Genomic DNA, 19,835 nt, shown 5'->3' with positions numbered 1-19,835 from the left:
TTACTCATTTATTCTTATTAATATTATTATTATTAGTATTTTGATTAATATTAATATATTTATAATTATTAATTATGAATATTATAAAATCGTAAAGTTAGATTTGGGAATAAGAATTAGTTTCAAGTTCCTTTCAACTTTTAGTAATTTTGGATTCCTGTCTGAAATTGATAAAAATCAACACAGTTAAAGAGTACGAATTCTGTTAGCCATCTTTTCAATTTTATTTTTTATATTATTTCTATCCTTTTGAAAAATATTCCGCCGAGACTCATTTACAATAACAACAATTTCTGTTAGAAGTCCATTCCAGCTTTCATTTTTTTTTTGTATGTCTTCATTATTGTCTGATTGATTCCCTCTCAAGTATTTCCGCTATATAACGATCGACTTTCATTGTGTTTGAGAAATCCATTCGTTTTCATCACCCTTAAACCTATTTAAAATTTCCACCCTCACTATGAACAACTTGCACGAGTACTCTTTAAACCATCAAAACAAATTGCTGCTACTATACTTACGTGAGAAATGAAGCACCAAAGAGAGAGTTTTCATGAAGGGATTGAAACGAGAAGCGACCAAGAAACTTAACAAAACACTTGCCGTATTTGAGTAAACGATTATATTTAGGATATTTGTTAACATACATAAGTACAACAAACACAATTATGTTTACAACTACGGTTCTCTTGATCAACCATGATCTTGTCACCTTCTAATCACCACCTTACTTTATTTCCCTACCATCAAGAATCACCACCAAAGGCTACCATCACCTTGTACTTACTTCCATCCTTGTCACCTCACTAAGCTGCTATTTACTTCTCCATTACTACCACTGCAAAACCATCATCAGCATCATCATATATTATCCTTTTCTTTTCTTTATCGATCATTGTTCCAACCGCTAAGCTTCCACCTTGATCACAACACCACAGCTATCTTACACGACTGTAAACTATTGCTGAATCATGTTTATGCTGCAAAACAGTCACTGCTATTTCTATAATTACTATCGAACTGTCTGTGAACCTCTTTTTTTTTTTTACTATCGCTGCTACAAGTATGTTTCTATTCAGACCGGAACCTCACCCCGAAACAGCCTATACTTGTTTGTATATTTTTTTCTTTTCTCTCTGCAACATATAACATGTTAAATAAGAGAATAATTGATATGATTATTTAGCTTGAAGAGATGATTTAAGTGCTCCTATTTTTACTCCTTGGCCGACATATACTAAAGAGTAACCCCACTTGGGATATTAACAAGATATAGTGGAGAATAAAGAAGATATGTGGGGCGATTTATTCGATTTTAAAAATCAAAAGGCGATTTAAATCTCCTACAGAAACTTCAATCTAGTGTGCCTTTTCCTTTCTCTTTGTTACTTTCCTTTCTTGCTGACCCATGAGCACACAAAGAGCCCCACTTGATTAAAAAAAAAAAAAGAGAAGCCAAGTTGCTTTTACTATCTTATATTTATTAAAACAACCACATGCATCGGATTGAGTACGGGATACATGGCTATCGTGATCCTGTGTTGATTAAGTGGGCCGTAAGCCTTTTTAATTTGTTGACTGTATTGTAGGCCATTATTTTATGTTGGGCTGAGTTTTTTTATGCATTTCAATTATGCCGAGATGTTTGAGCATGAGAATGGGGATTGGGATGATAACGGGCGATGATAAATGGTGATGATGATTATGCAAAAGGTTATGATAATGTTAGAATTAAGTTGATGCTTATTGATTTTAAAGATGGTTAGAATGATCAAGGTGATGATGAACGTACATGTAGATGTTAATGAGGGTGACGACGGTTGGATGATATAGATTATGATAATAATTCATGTGATTGATGCACGATGGGATGTAAATGATCTATAAAGATGTCAAATGGGTCTTTTGACGAAAGAGATTGAAAACCTGCGGGATTAAGTTGGGCTTGGTGAAAACAAAACCCTACTTGGTTACTAGTAGGCTTGGTGAATTCATTTAACCTAAGACAAAGGAGCCGAGTTCCATTTTAGTGTAGTTGGGCCGGGATTTAAGTTAACAGTTGGGCTCATAAAATTGTGTTGGGCTCCTTAAAACATTCTAAATATGTTTGGGTTACAAATTAATTCAGGAAAATGAGGTCAAAGGAGTGGTTAAGGATGTTATCGGGACGTCGCGGGTTCGAACCCGGACTTGGACATTTTTTTTTTAGTTACTCCTTTGAGGTAGTTACTTATATATTCATTTATTATTATCATTATTATCTTATTATCATTATCATTATTATTATTATTATTATTATTATTATTATTATTATTATTATTATTATTATTATTATTATTATTATTATTATTATCATCGTCATTATAGATATTAAGATAAATACTAATATTATTATTATTATTATTAGTAAGACCATTATTTTTTTAGTTATTATTATCAGTAGTCATTATTATTAAAATTATCATTTTCAATAAAGTTATCATTTTTATTATCATGATTTTTATTAACATTATTATTACTATTATTATTATTATTAGTAATATTAATAATACTACAAATATTATTAGTATTATTATTAATATTATTATTATAACAAAATATAATTTTTATTTATATTATTTTACCAAAATAAGCAATTGTTATATAAAATATATTTAACAAGTATAAGAAAACTATATTTGATACAACCATAGTAATATTTTTATAGTATATATTTATTTATTTAAGGTATATAAAGTAAATATAATGAATTAAGTTATTAATGAAACACATGATTTAAAATAACAACTAAATCACTAATAATATATATAATTGTTCGATTACAAGTACATGTATTGATATATATATATAATTGATATAGGATCTTGAATCCAAGGCCAACCCTACACTTGTTAACTGACGTTATATGTATTTTTACTACAAAATATACAGTATGGTGAGTTCATTTGATTCCCTTTTACTCTTTACATTTTTTTGGGACTGAGAATACATGCGCTACTTTTACAACTGCTTTATTAAATGCTTTTGAAACACATTTTGAACTGAGAATACATGAAATGCTTTTATAAATGTTTGACGAGATAGACACAAGCAAAACATTCCTCGAAGGAATTATGTGGTCGTGATAATTGCCACCATTGAATTATGTGGAAGTGATAATTGCCATAATTGATATGAATATTTTTCCCCTGATTATTATTGCTTGGTAACCTAAGAATTAGGGAACATCACTAATTTTGAGAATTAGTGCATGCCTAATTGACGAGAATCCTAAAGGTAGCTACCGGGTTTAACACCCCCACCCAGAATGTTCACTAGATGGAAGGGCTAGTGGGCGTGGTGTTTAGTACTTCGAAGTTTATATGATTATTATACAGACGAGATGTTCTGTTTTGGGGATATTATTATACGCATTATATGTTAAGGTCGGTTACCAAGCCAAGTTATGAAAGCAATGAAAAGTGAATGTTATGTATCGAGAGAATGTTTTTATACACAGGTTATATGTATGTTATTTTTGTGCACAAGATATGTGTACGGTTACTAAGATTTATGAAAAATGGATTTCGTACACGAGAAAGGTGTACTGTATTTAAAAGATATCGCATGTACATTACAGGTGGGTATAGGATTCGGGCCCATTTGTACCATGCAGAATTTAAATCTTGTGGTCTATCAAAATGATGAATTTTATTGTTTTATGATAAACCTATGAACTCACCAACTTTTTGGTTGACACTTGAAAGCATGTTTATTCTCAGGTATGAAAGAAATCTTCCGCTGTGAATTTGCTCATTTTAAAGACATTATTTGGAGTCGATCATCGCAATGGGACCAGATGTTGGTGACTTCGTCCAGATAGATTAGGACGGGGTATGACATGTGGTATCAGAGCGGTGGTCTTAACGAACCAGGTCTTGCATTAGTGTGTCTAACTGATAATTGTTTAGATGCATTAGTGAGTCTGGACTTCGACCGTGTCTGCATGTCAAAAGTTTTGCTTATCATTTAGTGTCGAAAATTATTTGCTTCTCATCTTTAAAGTCTAGACACGTCTTACTGCCTCTATTGCATAGACTGTGTATAGATAAATTCATATCTTAGCGTATCTGTTATTGTTACCTTTGCCTGACAGATTCCGTAGATTTCTCCGTAACTGATAATGCTAAAAACGAACATATATTTCATAGCATTATTCCTCAAGAAAGACAAGCTTTTAGTTGCAATTGTTCTATTTAAAAGTGATATTCGTTTGAATAATAAAAGGTGAAGACAAAAGACAGATTCGACGAATTGAAGACGCAAACGACCAAAAAGCTCAAAAGTACAAAATACAATCAAAGAGGTTCCAATTATTGATAAGAAACATCTCGAAATTACAAGAGTACAAGATTCAAAACGCAAAGTACAAGATATTAAATTGTACGCAAGGACGTTCGAAAATCCGGAACTGGGACATGAGTCAACTCTCAACGCTCGACGCAATGGACTAAAAATTACGAGTCAACTATGCACATAAATATAATATAATATATAATTAATTCTTAAAATTAATATATATATTATAATATATTTATAAATCGTCGGTAAGAAAGAAGCCAAAGGAGGGTGAGCTGTATTTTCAAACTCCGCGACTCGCGGAGTTTGAAGGCAAAAGTTGCCGTGAGTCGCGGAGTACCCCTGAACTCAATTCCCTATAAAGCCAACCGAATTCTGATCATTTTCATATCCATAATCTATCTCTCTCTCAATATATACGTAAATATATATATATATATATATATATATATATATATATATATATATATATATATATATATATATATATATATATATATATAATTTATATTTTAATTTTAATTTTAATTTTAAATCCTAATAATAAGGGTATGTTAGCAAATGTTGTAAGGGTGTAAGTCGAAATTCTGTCCGTGTAACGCTACGCTATTTTTAATCATTGTAAGTTATGTTCAACCTTTTTAATTTAATGTCTCGTAGCTAAGTTATTATTATGCTTATTTAATCCGAAGTAATCATGATGTTGGGCTAATTACTAAAATTGGGTAATTGGGCTTTGTACCATAATTGGGGTTTGGACAAAAGAACGACACTTGTGGAAATTAGACTATGGGCTATTAATGGGCTTTATATTTGTTTAACTAAATGATAGTTTGTTAATGTTAATATAAAGATTTACAATTGGGCATCCCTATAAATTACCATATACACTCGATCGGACACGATGGACGGGGTATTTATATGTACGAATAATCGTTCATTTAACCGGACACGGGAATGGATTAATAGCCACTAGAATAATTAAAACAGGGGTGAAATTATGTACAAGGACACTTGGTATAATTGATAACAAAATAATAAAACCTTGGGTTACACTCAGTCGACATCCTGGTGTAATTATTAAACAAAGTATTAAAATCTTGTTACAGTTTAAGTCCCCAATTAGTTGGAATATTTAACTTCAGGTATAAGGATAATTTGATGAGGACACTCGCACTTTATATTTATGACTGATGGACTGTTATGGACAAAAACCAGACGGACATATTAAATAATCCAGGACAAAGGACAATTAACCCATGGGCATAAAACTAAAATCAACACGTCAAACAACATGATTACGAAAGTTTAAATAAGCATAATTCTTTTATTTCATATTTAATTTCCTTTATTTTATATTTAATTGCACTTCTAATTATCGCATTTTTATTGTTATTGTATTTAATTACACTTTTAATTATCGTACTTTTTAATTATCGCAAGTTTATTTTATAGCACTTTTATTATTCGCAATTTCATTATCGTTATTTACTTTACGCTTTAAATTAAGTCTTGTAATTATTTATTATTTTACATTTGGTTTTAACTGCGACTAAAGCTTTAAAATCGACAAACCGGTCATTAAACTATAAAAACCCCCTTTATAATAATAATATTACTTATATATATATATATTTGTATTTTTATAAAAGTAAACTAATATAGCGTTAAGCTTTGTTTAAAGATTTTCCCTGTGGAACGAACCGGACTTACTAAAAACTACACTACTGTACGATTAGGTACACTGCCTATAAGTGTTGTAGCAAGGTTTAAGTATATCCATTCTCTAAATAAATAAATATCTTGTGTAAAATTGTATCGTATTTAATAGTATTTCCTGCTAAAAATTAATAGTATTTTATACCCCTTAGCTTTAACTATCAAGTTATTTTTGGCGCCGCTGCCGGGGAACTCGCTTAAAAGCCGGAAGCGCAACGCTAATATAAAAAAAAAGATTTTTATTTTTAGTTTACTTTTATAAAAATACGTTTTTGTAAAAAAAATATGTTTTTAATTATTCGAAAATATAAAAAGAAAACTAAAATATAAGTATTTTTAAGATTTTGTTAAATATTTAAGTTTTATAAAGTTTCTTTATTTTTATTTTATAAAAATATAAGTTTTATTTAAGTATTTTGTTTTTATTTAAAACATAAAAAAAAACCGAAAAAAAATATATATATAAATCTAGTTTTAAGATTTTTATTTATTAAATTATAAAGTAGTTCTATTTTTATTCTAGTTTTTAAAATATAAGTTTTTATTATATAAATATTTTAGATTTTAAAACAGAAAATATAAAACAGAAAATATAAAATAAAAAAATAAAAAAGAAAAACGCGTCGAATTTCAAAACTGTACCTGAGTTGAATTTTGAAACCCCGCGACTCGCGGAGTTTGAAGCATCAAATACCGCGACTCGCGGAGCAGACCTGACACGGGTACACAGGAACCCTAATTCGCATTAATTACGGGTTTTATTAATTTTAATTAATTTTAAACCCTAATTAGTTTATTTATATTATATTGTTTAGTTTAGTTTTTATTTATTTATTTTATTTAGTTAAATTAGTTTAAATAAAATATAAAATTAATAGTTTTAATAAATAAATAATATAAAAATAATATTTTTATAAAAATTGTACTTTTTACAAATTTTTGTATATTTTTATATTTTATCCCTTTTTAATTGTTTTAGCGTAATATTTGTATTTTTAGCTCATATTTAGTTTTAAACTTAGTTTTTGCCATAGTTATTTTTATTTCTAGATTTTTAGGCTTTGCCGAAAAATTACTTAAGTGCTTTTTCTTTAGACTAAGATTTAAGTGCTTTAGAATTTTGCGACGCCTTTTTAAGTTTTAGTTTCTTTTTAAGTTATTTCCATTTGTGATATAGTTTTTCCTGGAAGCTTTAATATTTTTAGACGACTTTTACCTATGTATCAATTATCATTCCAATTAGTAATCTCAATTTGCGATTATAATTTTAAGTTAGTTGTAGTAATAAGGTTAGGTTAGTCAAGTGTTTTTAAGTTTTATATGTTTCTTTTATTTTTCCGTCACCTTTTATTTTTCAACCATTTTTCTTTTTCGACGAACTCTTTTTCTTTCTTATTTCTCGCTATTCTAGTTTTAGGACATAGATTTTTATTCTACTTCTTATCTAAATTTCTTAAAATTACGAAAATTTATTTTAAGTGGTTAAATTGATAGACATCAAAATTTCCTGGTTCGTAGTAATAGTTGGATTTGTATGTGGACCGGGTTATTGGAGCCAAACAGTCCTCAATTATATTGAGACCAAACGAATCCTGCCCCTCTGCTGCATCTTTTGGCTATTCGAAACGTGAGCAAAATCAGAAAAGTCTATTGATTGGATAACTTATTATAATTTTTCTTTCCTTTTAAAAACTAATAGGATATTCAGTGAATGCACCGAGCAAGACGTTCACCACCTTTTGTACGTTCACCACCTGTAACTAGATCAAGACATTTAGCAAATATTACTGCCGTTGATTTTTCTTTAGAATCGTCATCCAGTCGACCAAGTACTCCAGTTCAAATTTCCGATAATCCATTTTTTGAACCCGACCTCACAATTGAGAATCCGGAGAATATTCAGGGACGATTCATAGATCCTGAACCACTAAACTTTCCTCCGGAACCACCAATCATTCAAACAGAGATTGTTGAGGAACGAACCATTAAATCAGAATCCTCTAGTGATTCCGATTCAACAAATTCAATTATGGAAGTAACAGAACCATTAAGTATGGAAGACCGAATGAGAGCTAAACGCACTGGCCAAGGTCACGCAATTACTCATCCAGACATTAATGCGCCAGATTATGAAATCAAAGGACAAATTCTACACATGGTGACTAATCAATGCCAATTTAGTGGTGCGCCGAAGGAAGATCCAAATGAACATCTACGTACCTTTAATAGGATCTGCACACTATTTAAAATCCAAGAAGTGGAGGATGAACAGATATATCTCATGTTATTTCCCTGGACTTTAAAGGGAGAAGCCAAAGATTGGTTGGAATCGTTACCTGAAGGGGCGATTGATACATGAGACGTTTTAGTTGAAAAATTTCTTAAACAATTCTTTCCTGCATCTAAAGCCGTAAGACTTCAAGGAGAAATTGTTACATTCACACAGAAGCCGAATGAAACTCTATATGAGGCGTGGACAAGATTTGGAAAGTTATTAAGAAGATGTCCACAACATGGTTTAGACACCTGTCAAATAGTACAAATGTTCTACCAAGGATGCGACATCACTACAAGGAAAGACATAGATATAGCAGCTGGTGGTTCTATTATGAAGAAAACCGAAACTGATGCTTACAAAATTATTGATAACACTGCTTCCCACTCACATGAGTGGCACCAAGAAAAAGATATTGTTAGATCATCTAAAGCAGCTAGAGCCGATTCTAGCCATGACTTAGATTCCATTTCCGCAAAGATAGATGCTGTTGAGAGACGAATGGAAAAGATGACTAAAGATATTCACTCAATACGAATTAGTTGTGAGCAGTGTGGAGGACCACATTTGACAAAAGATTGTCTCAGTATTGAATTAACAATGGAACAAAGAGAGAATATTTCATACATAAACCAAAGGCCTGGAAATAATTATCAGAATAATTATCAACCGCCAAGACCGATTTACAATTAAAACCAGAATTATAACCGAAATATTCCATACAACAACCAACAAGGTCCTAGCAATCAACAAGTATCCAATAATAATTACAATCAGCAAAGACCTAATTTTCAAAACAAACCACCACAACAAACCGATGATAAAAAGCCGAATTTAGAAGATATGATGACAAAGCTAGTTGAAACTCAAACGCAGTTTTTCACATCTCAAAAACAAACCAATGAACAAAATGCTCAAGCATTTAGAAATCAACAAGCTTCTATTCAAAATCTGGAACAAGAAGTAAGTAACCTAGCAAGGTTAATAGGTGAAAGAAAACCGGGAAGTCTACCTAGTGATACAAATGCTAACCCCCGGAATGAAACAGCTAAAGCCATTACCACAAGAAGTGGTACAACACTTAAACCACCTGAAATACCTGTAACTTCTGATGAAGCTATTCCTACTCCACAAGAACCACAACCTGATCAAGATAAGGAAAAAGAACCGGTAGTTGAAAAAGTTAATGAAGATAACACAGTTAAGGCTAAACCTTATGTTCTACCATACCAACCACCACTTCCTTACCCGAGTAAAATGAAGAAAGAGAAACTTGAAGCCGAGCAATCCAAATTCTTGGATATGTTTAAACAGATAAATGTAAATCTTCCTTTCATTGATGTGATTTCAGGAATGCCTAGATATGCTAAATTCTTGAAAGATCTAATCTCAAATAGAAAGAAAATGGAAGAACTCTCGGCTGTTACCATGAATGCTAATTGTTCAGCAATGCTGTTGAATAAGATACCAGAAAAATTATCTGATCCAGGAAGTTTCACAATTTCATGTTTTCTGGGTAGTCTTAGTTCAATAGAAGCATTGGCAGACTTAGGTGCTAGTATAAATCTAATGCCGTATTCACTATACACTAAACTAGACCTTGGAGAATTGAAACCAACAAGAATAAGCATACAACTAGCCGATCGATCAATAAAGTATCCTAGAGGGATAATGGAGAACATGCTAGTTAAAGTTGGTACTTTAGTATTTCCAGTAGATTTTATTGATCTGGACATGGAAGAAGATTCTCAAGTTCCTCTCATATTAGGAAGACCATTCTTAAACACGGCTAAAGCAATGATAGACGTGTTCGGTAAGAAATTGACCCTAAATATAGAGGACGAAAGTGTTACCTTTTCAGTTGATAGAGCAATGCAACAACCGCAATCTGCAGATGATACATGTTATTATATTCAAACTATAGATTCACATGCAGAATTATTAGAAGAATTTCCAGAGTTACAAGGAACAGGAGAATGTTCTTTAGGAGAAGGAACAGAACCAATTGATGAAGCTGAAATGTTTGCTACACTTATAGCTAATGGATATGAACCAACAACAGAAGAAATTCAAATGCTAAAAGAAGAAGACAGATATCGATATAAATCATCGATAGAAGAATGACCGAAATTAGAATTAAAGCCACTTCCAAACCATTTGGAATACGCTTATTTGCATGGTGAATCTGAATTACCTGTAATAATATCATCTTCTCTTACTGAAAATGAGAAATCACAACTCATTTCTGTGTTGAAAGCTCATAAACCAGCCATTGCATGGAAGATTCATGATATTAAAGGAATAAGTCCTTCGTATTGCACACATAAAATCCTTATGGAAGAAGGTCATAAAATGTATGTGCAACGCCAACGAAGACTAAATTCTAATATGCAAGATGTAGTTAAAAAAGAAATTATTAAACTGCTAGACGCAGGTCTAATTTATCCAATTTCTGATAGTCCATGGGTAAGCCCAGTTCAATGCGTGCCTAAGAAGGGTGGCATGACTGTCATTACAAATGAGAAAAATGAGCTTATTCCTACTAGGACTGTAACAGGATGGCGTGTATGTATTGATTATAGAAAATTAAATGACGCCACCAGAAAAGATCACTTTCCCTTACCTTTCATTGATCAAATGTTGGAAAGATTAGCCGGAAATAGTTACTATTGTTTTCTAGATGGATTTTCCGGATATTTTCAAATTCCAATAGCACCCGAAGATCAAGAGAAAACCACATTCACGTGCCCTTATGGTACTTTTGCTTACAAACGCATGCCATTTGGACTTTGTAACGCCCCTGCAACCTTTCAAAGGTGTATGATGGCAATTTTTCACGACATGATAGAAGAATGCATGGAAGTTTTCATGGATGACTTTTCAGTCTTCGGTCATACATTTGAATCATGTCTAGTTAATCTGGAACGAATGCTTATTAGATGCGAACAATCAAATCTAGTACTTAATTGGGAGAAATGCCATTTTATGGTTAAAGAGGGCATCATTCTTGGACATAAAATTTCAAAAGAAGGAATTGAAGTGGATAGAGCTAAAGTAGATGTAATTGCTAAACTTCCACATCCCACCAATGTTAGAGGAGTTAGGAGTTTTCTAGGGCATGCCGGTTTTTACCGACGTTTCATAAAATATTTTTCTAAAATTGCCACTCCTATGAATAAACTCCTAGAAAAAGATGCTCCATTCATCTTTTCAGATGAATGTATCAAATATTTTAATATTCTTAAAGAGAAACTCACTAATGCGCCGATCATGATAACACCAAATTGGAATCTACCATTTGAACTAATGTGCGATGCAAGTGATTTTGCAATGGGAGCCGTTTTAGGACAAAGGATTGAAAAACGATTTCAACCTATATATTATGCTAGTAAGATGTTACAAGGAGCATAAACGAACTATACAACTACTGAAAAAGAACTCCTTGCTATTGTCTTTGCTTTTGACAAATTTCGATCATATCTCGTTCTAGCAAAAACGGTGGTCTATACCGACCATTATGCTCTTAGATACCTATTTTTAAAACAAGATGCTAAACCAAGATTAATCCATTGGATCTTACTCTTACAAGAGTTTGATATTGAAATCCGAGATAAAAGAGGAGCAGAAAATCTCGCCGCTGATCATCTTTCTCGTCTTGAAAATCCCGAATTAGAAGTTCTAAATGAATCGGCCATACAAGACAACTTTCCTAATGAATATCTATTGAAGATAGATTATAAAGAAATTCCATGGTTTGCAGACTATGCAAACTACTTAGTTTGTGGATTCCTTGAAAAAGGATTATCGTACCAAAAACGAAAGAAATTCTTCAGTGATATAAAACACTATTTTTGGGAAGATCCACATCTGTTTAAAAGTTATCCCGATGGAATAATAAGCCGATGTGTATTTGGAAATGAAGCTAGTAAAATTTTAAACCATTGTCACACAGGACCAACAGGAGGGCATTATGGGCCTCAACTAACAGCAAGAAAAGTTTATGATGCTGGATTCTATTGGCCTACAATTTACAAAGACGCACACCTTCTTTGCAAATCCTGTGATGCTTGTCAAAGGGCCGGAAAAATAAGTCAACGTGATGAAATGCCACAAAATGTCATCCAAGTATGTGAAGTATTTGACATTTGGGGTATTGACTTTATGGGTCCATTTCCAAAATCTCATAATAATCTCTATATTCTCGTAGCCATTGATTATGTATCTAAATGGGCGGAAGCACAAGCTCTCCCAACTAACGATGCACGAGTTGCAGTCAACTTTTTAAAATGTCTTTTTGCAAGGTTTGGAACACCGAAAGCTTTAATAAGTGATCGGGGTACTCATTTCTGTAATAATCAACTTGAGAAAGTTCTTAAAAGATATGGAGTAACTCATAAAATCTCCACCGCATATCAACCACAAACAAGTGGACAAGTTGAAAATACCAACCGAGCTTTAAAACGTATTCTAGAGAAAACCGTAGGATCAAATCCGAAGGAATGGTCCATTAAATTGGAGGATGCACTCTGGGCTTTTAGAACAGCCTACAAAACTCCAATTGGAACCACACCTTTTAGACTTGTTTATGGAAAAGAATGTCATCTTCCAGTAGAAATTGAACACAAAGCATTTTGGGCTTTGAAGACATGTAATCTTGATTTACATGAAGCTGGACGTCTACGGTTAAGTCAACTAAACGAATTAGAAGAATTAAGACATGAAGCATACGAAAATTTGTTAATCTATAAAGAAAGAACGAAGAAATGGAATGATAAAAGAATCAGAAGTTCAAAAGAATTTAAAGAAGGAGACAGAGTTCTTCTTTTCAATTCACGATTTAAGCTATTTCCTGGAAAATTGAAATCAAGATGGTCGGGATCATTCATAGTCAAAAGAGTTTTCCCATACGGAACGATAGAATTAATAAATTCAAATGGGATTGAATTTAAAGTTAATGGTCACAGAGTTAAACACTACATAGATAGTCCAATGGAATTCGATAATGAAGTTAATCACAATTTCAACTAAGTATAGGGGGTTTATGTATTTCTGTTAGAGTTAGATTGTCTGTTTTCGTGTAGTTCTCGAAAATGGAACCCGAATGGTCTTTCTCTAGCAGACCCTAAAGAACTAGTCTTCTCCCCCCATTCTGAATTTTTATTTTTTTAGGTTTTTAGGAAATGAAGACTGCCTGTGAACTAAACCATGGTCTAATGCTACACGCTTTGATCACTAAACGTAATAATGACACACTTCCGAGTGAAATAGTATCAGTAATCAGAGAAAGATTGGACGGAGTAAGAAAAGAATCCAGATGCGAAGATAATAAGTTACAATTTGGTAAAGGAAAATCAAAATCCGCAGCGAAAAGAAGAGCACGACACCTAGAAAGATGTCACAAATGCGGAAAATGGTCACATGGAGGTAAATGTTCAAATAATCAAACCTATTCAAACACCGAATTTGTTACTTTATGCAGAGACGGACCGTTCATATGTTTAGAAGAAAAAACACTGAATGCTCGAGGTTACGCCTATGTAGCCATGGAAAACCAATTAAACCGACTATCTTATGAATGGGATAGATCATATAACTAAGAAATCTATTTCACAGGTATGTTTGTACAGTTTTTATTTTTTTTTATTATTTTTATTTTTAACCTTTTGATAATAAACGCTAATTTGTTCGCTATAAAGTATTAAATTGGTATTGAATAAAATTAGGTTTGGCGACCGAAATTATTGATATCATTCAAAAATTTATTACATCACTGCGAAATTTAACATTTATTCTTAAGGTATAAATATCTTTAATCAATCAACCCAAAATATTTCAAAAATTCGTCATGAGTTAAATTAGGTCTTGGAACCGAGATTACTTTACCGAAAAGAGGGGCGCATATTTTTGATAATATTTGATTGATTAAAGTGGGATAAAAAGCCAAAAAGATTTTTAATTTTATTTTTACCATGTTTTTAAAATTAATATATAAATCTTAAATTAATATTGTAAACTTTGTAAAAACAATATATTTAAAATTGTAAATATTTGAAAAATTAATATAAGTTTGGTGTGAATTTATAATATGAATTTTTAAATTAAGTTTGGTGTGAATTTTTAATTTTTAAAATATGAATTTTATTTTTATACATTTTAAATTGTAAGTTTGTTGTGAATTTTTAATATTAATTTTGAATTTTATATTTAAATTGTGTGAATTTAAAAACAAAAATTTACTTTATCTCATTAAGTTAAAAATATGATTTTTAAAATTCGTCGTAAGTTGAAGACTAGGTCGTTGAACCGAAATTGCTTTACCCGAGGGAGGGACGAGAACTTTTATTATCATTATTTTTAATCTTATTGAATTAAAGTATGCCAAAAACATTAAAAAACTAAAAAAAAAAAATCTAAGCTTTTAAAAACAATCGCTTGAAAAAGACAAATTTTAAAATTTTGTCGAGGAACGGACTAGGACATCGATCCGAAACGACCTCGTCCTAAATAACAAGGGAAACAAAATTTTAAAATTAATTACTTAATTGTTTTAATTAGTATAAGATATAAATAAAAAAAAATAAAAACTCCGCGACTCGCGGAGTTTAAAGGGTCAAACACCGCGACTCGCGGAGGGACCGAATTACAGAAAAAAAATAAAACGCAAGAACAGCTCAGTTGCACACCACAAAAACGAAAATACTGCGAAAATAACCCGAAAAAACCCGAAAAATACCTCCCAAATTCACAATTTTTCACCGTTAATCATCAAATCTTTTACTAAAATCATGTTGAGAAGGATGCTATCAAGGAATTACTCAAGAAAAACGGTTAATTTCTACACCTAAACACCATTTAATCCGAAAATTAGTGTTCTTGAGCAATTTTTTCCCCAATTCGATTTTGATTCTTTTTAGTGTAATTATGCTTAAATTGCTTATGTATTATGCTTGTATAACCTAGATTGATACTATTTAACATGATTAGAAGCCTTAAACTTCAAATTTTGAGTAATCTAGGGTTTGTGTTCTTGAGCAAATTTGGGGCTTTTTGATATAAACAGGTTATGGCCGATTTTTGTCATGAATTGTTGCTAAATTAAGTAGTGTAACATGTTTAGGTAGTTAAATGATCCAAACTTTGAGCCTAAACATGATTTTGAGAATTAAAGTGGACTTTTTCAAGTCTAAAATTCATGAACTTGATTTTTGAAAGACAATGCCATTTGAAACTTGTTTAATTGCTAGTAATGATTATTTTGACATGTTATTTGAGTTAAATGCTTATGAACTTGGCGAACATTTTCGTATATGCTTATTTGAAAAAGTGTAGATTTGATAAAAATATGAAAATGAGCTTAAGTTTGATATAAATTAATCATGTCATTGTAATTATTTTGATTGATGATTTTGCTGACACTAATGCATATTTGGATGCACAAAAATTGTGTTTGATGTATTTTGCAGACTGAAAGGGGTGAATCTTCATCCCAAGCTCGCAATGCTCCTGCTGAGAATGCGGAACAACAGGAGGTGGATAACTACTACAAACAAGATATACCTCATCCAGTCATGACATTTTCTGATATGCACTTGGAAGATTTGCACCCGAACCTGAGATTTGACAGATTTTGGATAGATTATCCAAAATACCAAAGGGGTTTGCATACTCTTCATTCTAAAGTTGTTGAGGTACCTAGGGTTATAGAATGGGGACCATTAGAAGCTGTAGAATTGGCCGGGCCAATTAGGGAATTACTTGCACAGAGGTATGGTAATTCTACTTTTAACGACTGGGTACGTTTATTCACTATGCGTAGACCTGTATATAAAGTATGGTGTGAAGAATTGTTGTGTAGTATAGAATTAAATGATCGGGTAGCTAGTTTAACTGATCGATCTTTTATTAGATTTTTGTTAGGAGGTTCGATGTGCCACATGTCTTTACTAGACATGGCTCAGGCTTTACGTATATATACGCCTGAGGAGTTAGCATCTGCCGATTGTAGAGGGTTGATACTAAATGGCAGAAAGATAGATGAAAATTTTGATACACATGGTGTATGGAGTCAAATGACAAGCCATCACAGATTCAAAGGGGGAAATTACTCTTATTTGGATATAGATAGAGCTGAATTAAGAGTAATTCATAGGTTTTTAGCTAATTCGATTACACAAAGAGGTAAGAACAAGGAAAAGGTAAATGAACAGGATTTGTTTTATCATATGTGTATTCGAGACCCACAAAGCGCTGTAAATATACCTTATTGTGTGGGTTATTATTTATCAGCTATGGTTAGGGGGATGAGACCACATAGCATAATAGGAGGTGGTATATTTATTACTTTGATTGCTGAATATCTCGGTGTGGATATAAGTCGGGGGGATTATTAGTCGAAGAACCAGAACCCCGCGATACAATAGGTTTAAATGTATACCATGGTGCGAAAGTTTTGAAGAGGCGAAATAATGCCGCAGTACAATACCATGGTAGACATCCACAGGTTGAGAGAAACCAACAGCAAGGTAATGTAGGAGGGGGAAATGAAATGCAAGAAATGCAAAGGTTTATAGCTTCACAGGAGTACGAAAATGCTAGACAAAGAGCATTTGAAGATTGGCAAGTTCATCAAAACCAAATCATAGCTTATTGCCAACATATAGGTAGAAACTATATTCCTACTCCAAAGCCCATATTCCCTCCCTGGTCTATAGAGATTCAACCACCGTATCCTACGTATAACCCAGCCGAAGCATTTTATAGCACCTATGGTTATGCATGGAACCCCTATTGGTATCAGTATCATCCCTAGTCTACTTAGTTTTATTTTTTTGTAATTTGTAATGTTGATACGTTTAATACTTATGTTAATATTGTAATAGTTGTTATAATTTTCTAACTTTTATTCTTAGATTTTAATAATTTTTGAATGTGGGGTAATATACCAAACTTCAAAAATATGTATATATGTTTGCAGTTTATCTTATGTACACAACAGGGTAAAACAACGCATTTTCAAAGACTGACATTAAGTTCAGCAAAAGCAATTAATTTTGACGACAAGATGCAAAATATATGTGAAATAACAACAAGACAGAATGAACAAATGATGTGCACCATTTATCATTCAGCAAACAAACGCCAATATATTTGGAAACTTTGGTAAAATTTAATCATTTTCACACAAATCACCCTCAATAATTTAAATTGTTACTGATTTCTTGCAAATGAGGGCATTGCAAGATCTTAAGTGTGGGAAGGGGTTAAATTCTTTCGGATTTTAAAAATTTTTTATCATAAACACTTGGTTACCATTAAAAATACTAATAAAGCAGTAGTTGTATTAGAATCTAGTGCTCTCTGATGATAAAGAACAGCCCTAGTCTTATATACTGACTACCCAATTCTAGTAAAAAATTTTAAAATTTTTAATTAAATGAACTCAAAATCATGTTTATACATATTTATGAACGATAAAACTAGGTTTTAACACCGAAATTATTGTTACCTCGGAAAGGACATAAATTGATAAACAAACCAAAATGTTAAAATTCATTTAAAATGGAATAGAGGACAATAAAAAGGAAAATAAAAGCCAAGTGTGGGAAAATTCTCCAAGTTATTCAAAACATATGTCACATATTTTTGTATAAATAACTGAAAATACTTTTGCTTTGGACTAAACTAAACTGTTTTACCCGATGAAAGAAAAGAAGAGATGGATTTACACGATGAATCAATTCCATCATTAAAAGGAAGTAAAATCTTCCGAAAAAGACACGCGCTTCTTGATTTAGGTCAAGAAGTTGTCGTCCAGACCAGCTGTAGGTTGACGAAAAATCTAGAAAAGTCATCACTAAAATCAGCAGGAAATCCACGGACCTCAGCATCAAACAGGGTCGCTAAGTGGTCAGATTTATCCTAACCATGAGAAGGATTTATCTTGTACAATGGGGGGCACCGTGCAAATTAGCTGGATAAGACTAATGAATCAGATCCCCAGAAAGGATAATCTCCTTAAAAGATCAAAAATCAGCTTTTAAGCCTGATATTACTCAATCCTTGAGATTGACCTTAAAGATTGAGAATTACAAACTCATGGAATTCAATGATATCTAAACTCGAGCTTGAACAAGAAAATATTTTGATCAAAATTACAAACCGATTTATTTTCTAAAAACCCATTTTCAATGCGTTCATTACCATTGAACGTAAAATCCTAAGAATTCACCTGGAATTCATTAGGTCACCTGAACCAAATCGGGTGTCAACCGTAAGAACGGTGGTTGCATAGTGGTCAAAGACAGGACCTTGTGCCAAACCTACAAATTATAAGGGTGAGCTTTACTATTGCTCTTACCAAGGATAGTAATTGCGTCTGACACGTTATAGACCATAATTAAAAGCATGTCAGGGGACATTGCCTTAACAGTTGCTTGTTCAACGCTTTCCTTTACAACCGGATGGTAGTTTACCGAAAGGTAATATACGGGACAAGTAAACTGGACGTGTTGCTTTCCTAATACAAGGTTAGCAAGTGGGTGACACAAAACCGCAAGTTTTGAGCTAAAATTTTCAAATCTGAAACCCACCAAACCCACAAAAATATTTTGCAAACACCGGTGAAGGGTTATTCCGGAAAACTTATCTAGGGTAAAAACTAGATTTAATTTTCAAAAGATCAAATGTTTTCATAAAGATCCAATTTCTTTAATGGATCTAAATTTTTATAGTCATGTGGGACTGTAAACCATATCATTACTACCATTGTTTATACCGCCGTATAGAAATCACTGATGTACAAAGTGTGAAGAATAAAGAAGTGATTCTAGTATTTCAAGACGATATTGCTTGAGGACAAGCAACGCTCAAGTGTGGGAATATTTGATAATGCTAAAAACGAACATATATTTCATAGCATTATTCCTCAAGAAAGACAAGCTTTTAGTTACAATTGTTCTATTTAAAAGTGATATTCGTTTGAATAATAAAAGGTGAAGACAAAAGACAGATTCGACGAATTGAAGATGCAAACGACCAAAAAGCTCAAAAGTACAAAATACAATCAAAGAGGTTCCAATTATTGATAAGAAACGTCTCGAAATTACAAGAGTACGAGATTCAAAACGCAAAGTACAAGATATTAAATTGTACGTAAGGACGTTCGAAAATCCGGAACCGGGACATGAGTCAACTCTCAACGCTCGACGCAATGGACTAAAAATTACGAGTCAACTATGTACATAAATATAATATAATATATAATTAATTCTTAAAATTAATATATATATTATAATATATTTATAAATCGTCGGTAAGAAAGAAGCCAAAGGAGGGTGAGCTGTATTTTCAAACTCTGCGACTCGCGGAGTTTGAAGGCAAAAGTTGCCGCAAGTCGCGGAGTACCCCTGAACTCAATTCCCTATAAAGCCAACCGAATTCTGATCATTTTCATATCCATAATCTATCTCTCTCTCAATATATACGTAAATATATATATATAATT

Source organism: Rutidosis leptorrhynchoides, chromosome 2, assembly GCF_046630445.1.
Source record: "Rutidosis leptorrhynchoides isolate AG116_Rl617_1_P2 chromosome 2, CSIRO_AGI_Rlap_v1, whole genome shotgun sequence".
Taxonomy (NCBI): Eukaryota; Viridiplantae; Streptophyta; class Magnoliopsida; order Asterales; family Asteraceae; genus Rutidosis; species Rutidosis leptorrhynchoides.
Note: the sequence above shows the minus strand (reverse complement) of the source record.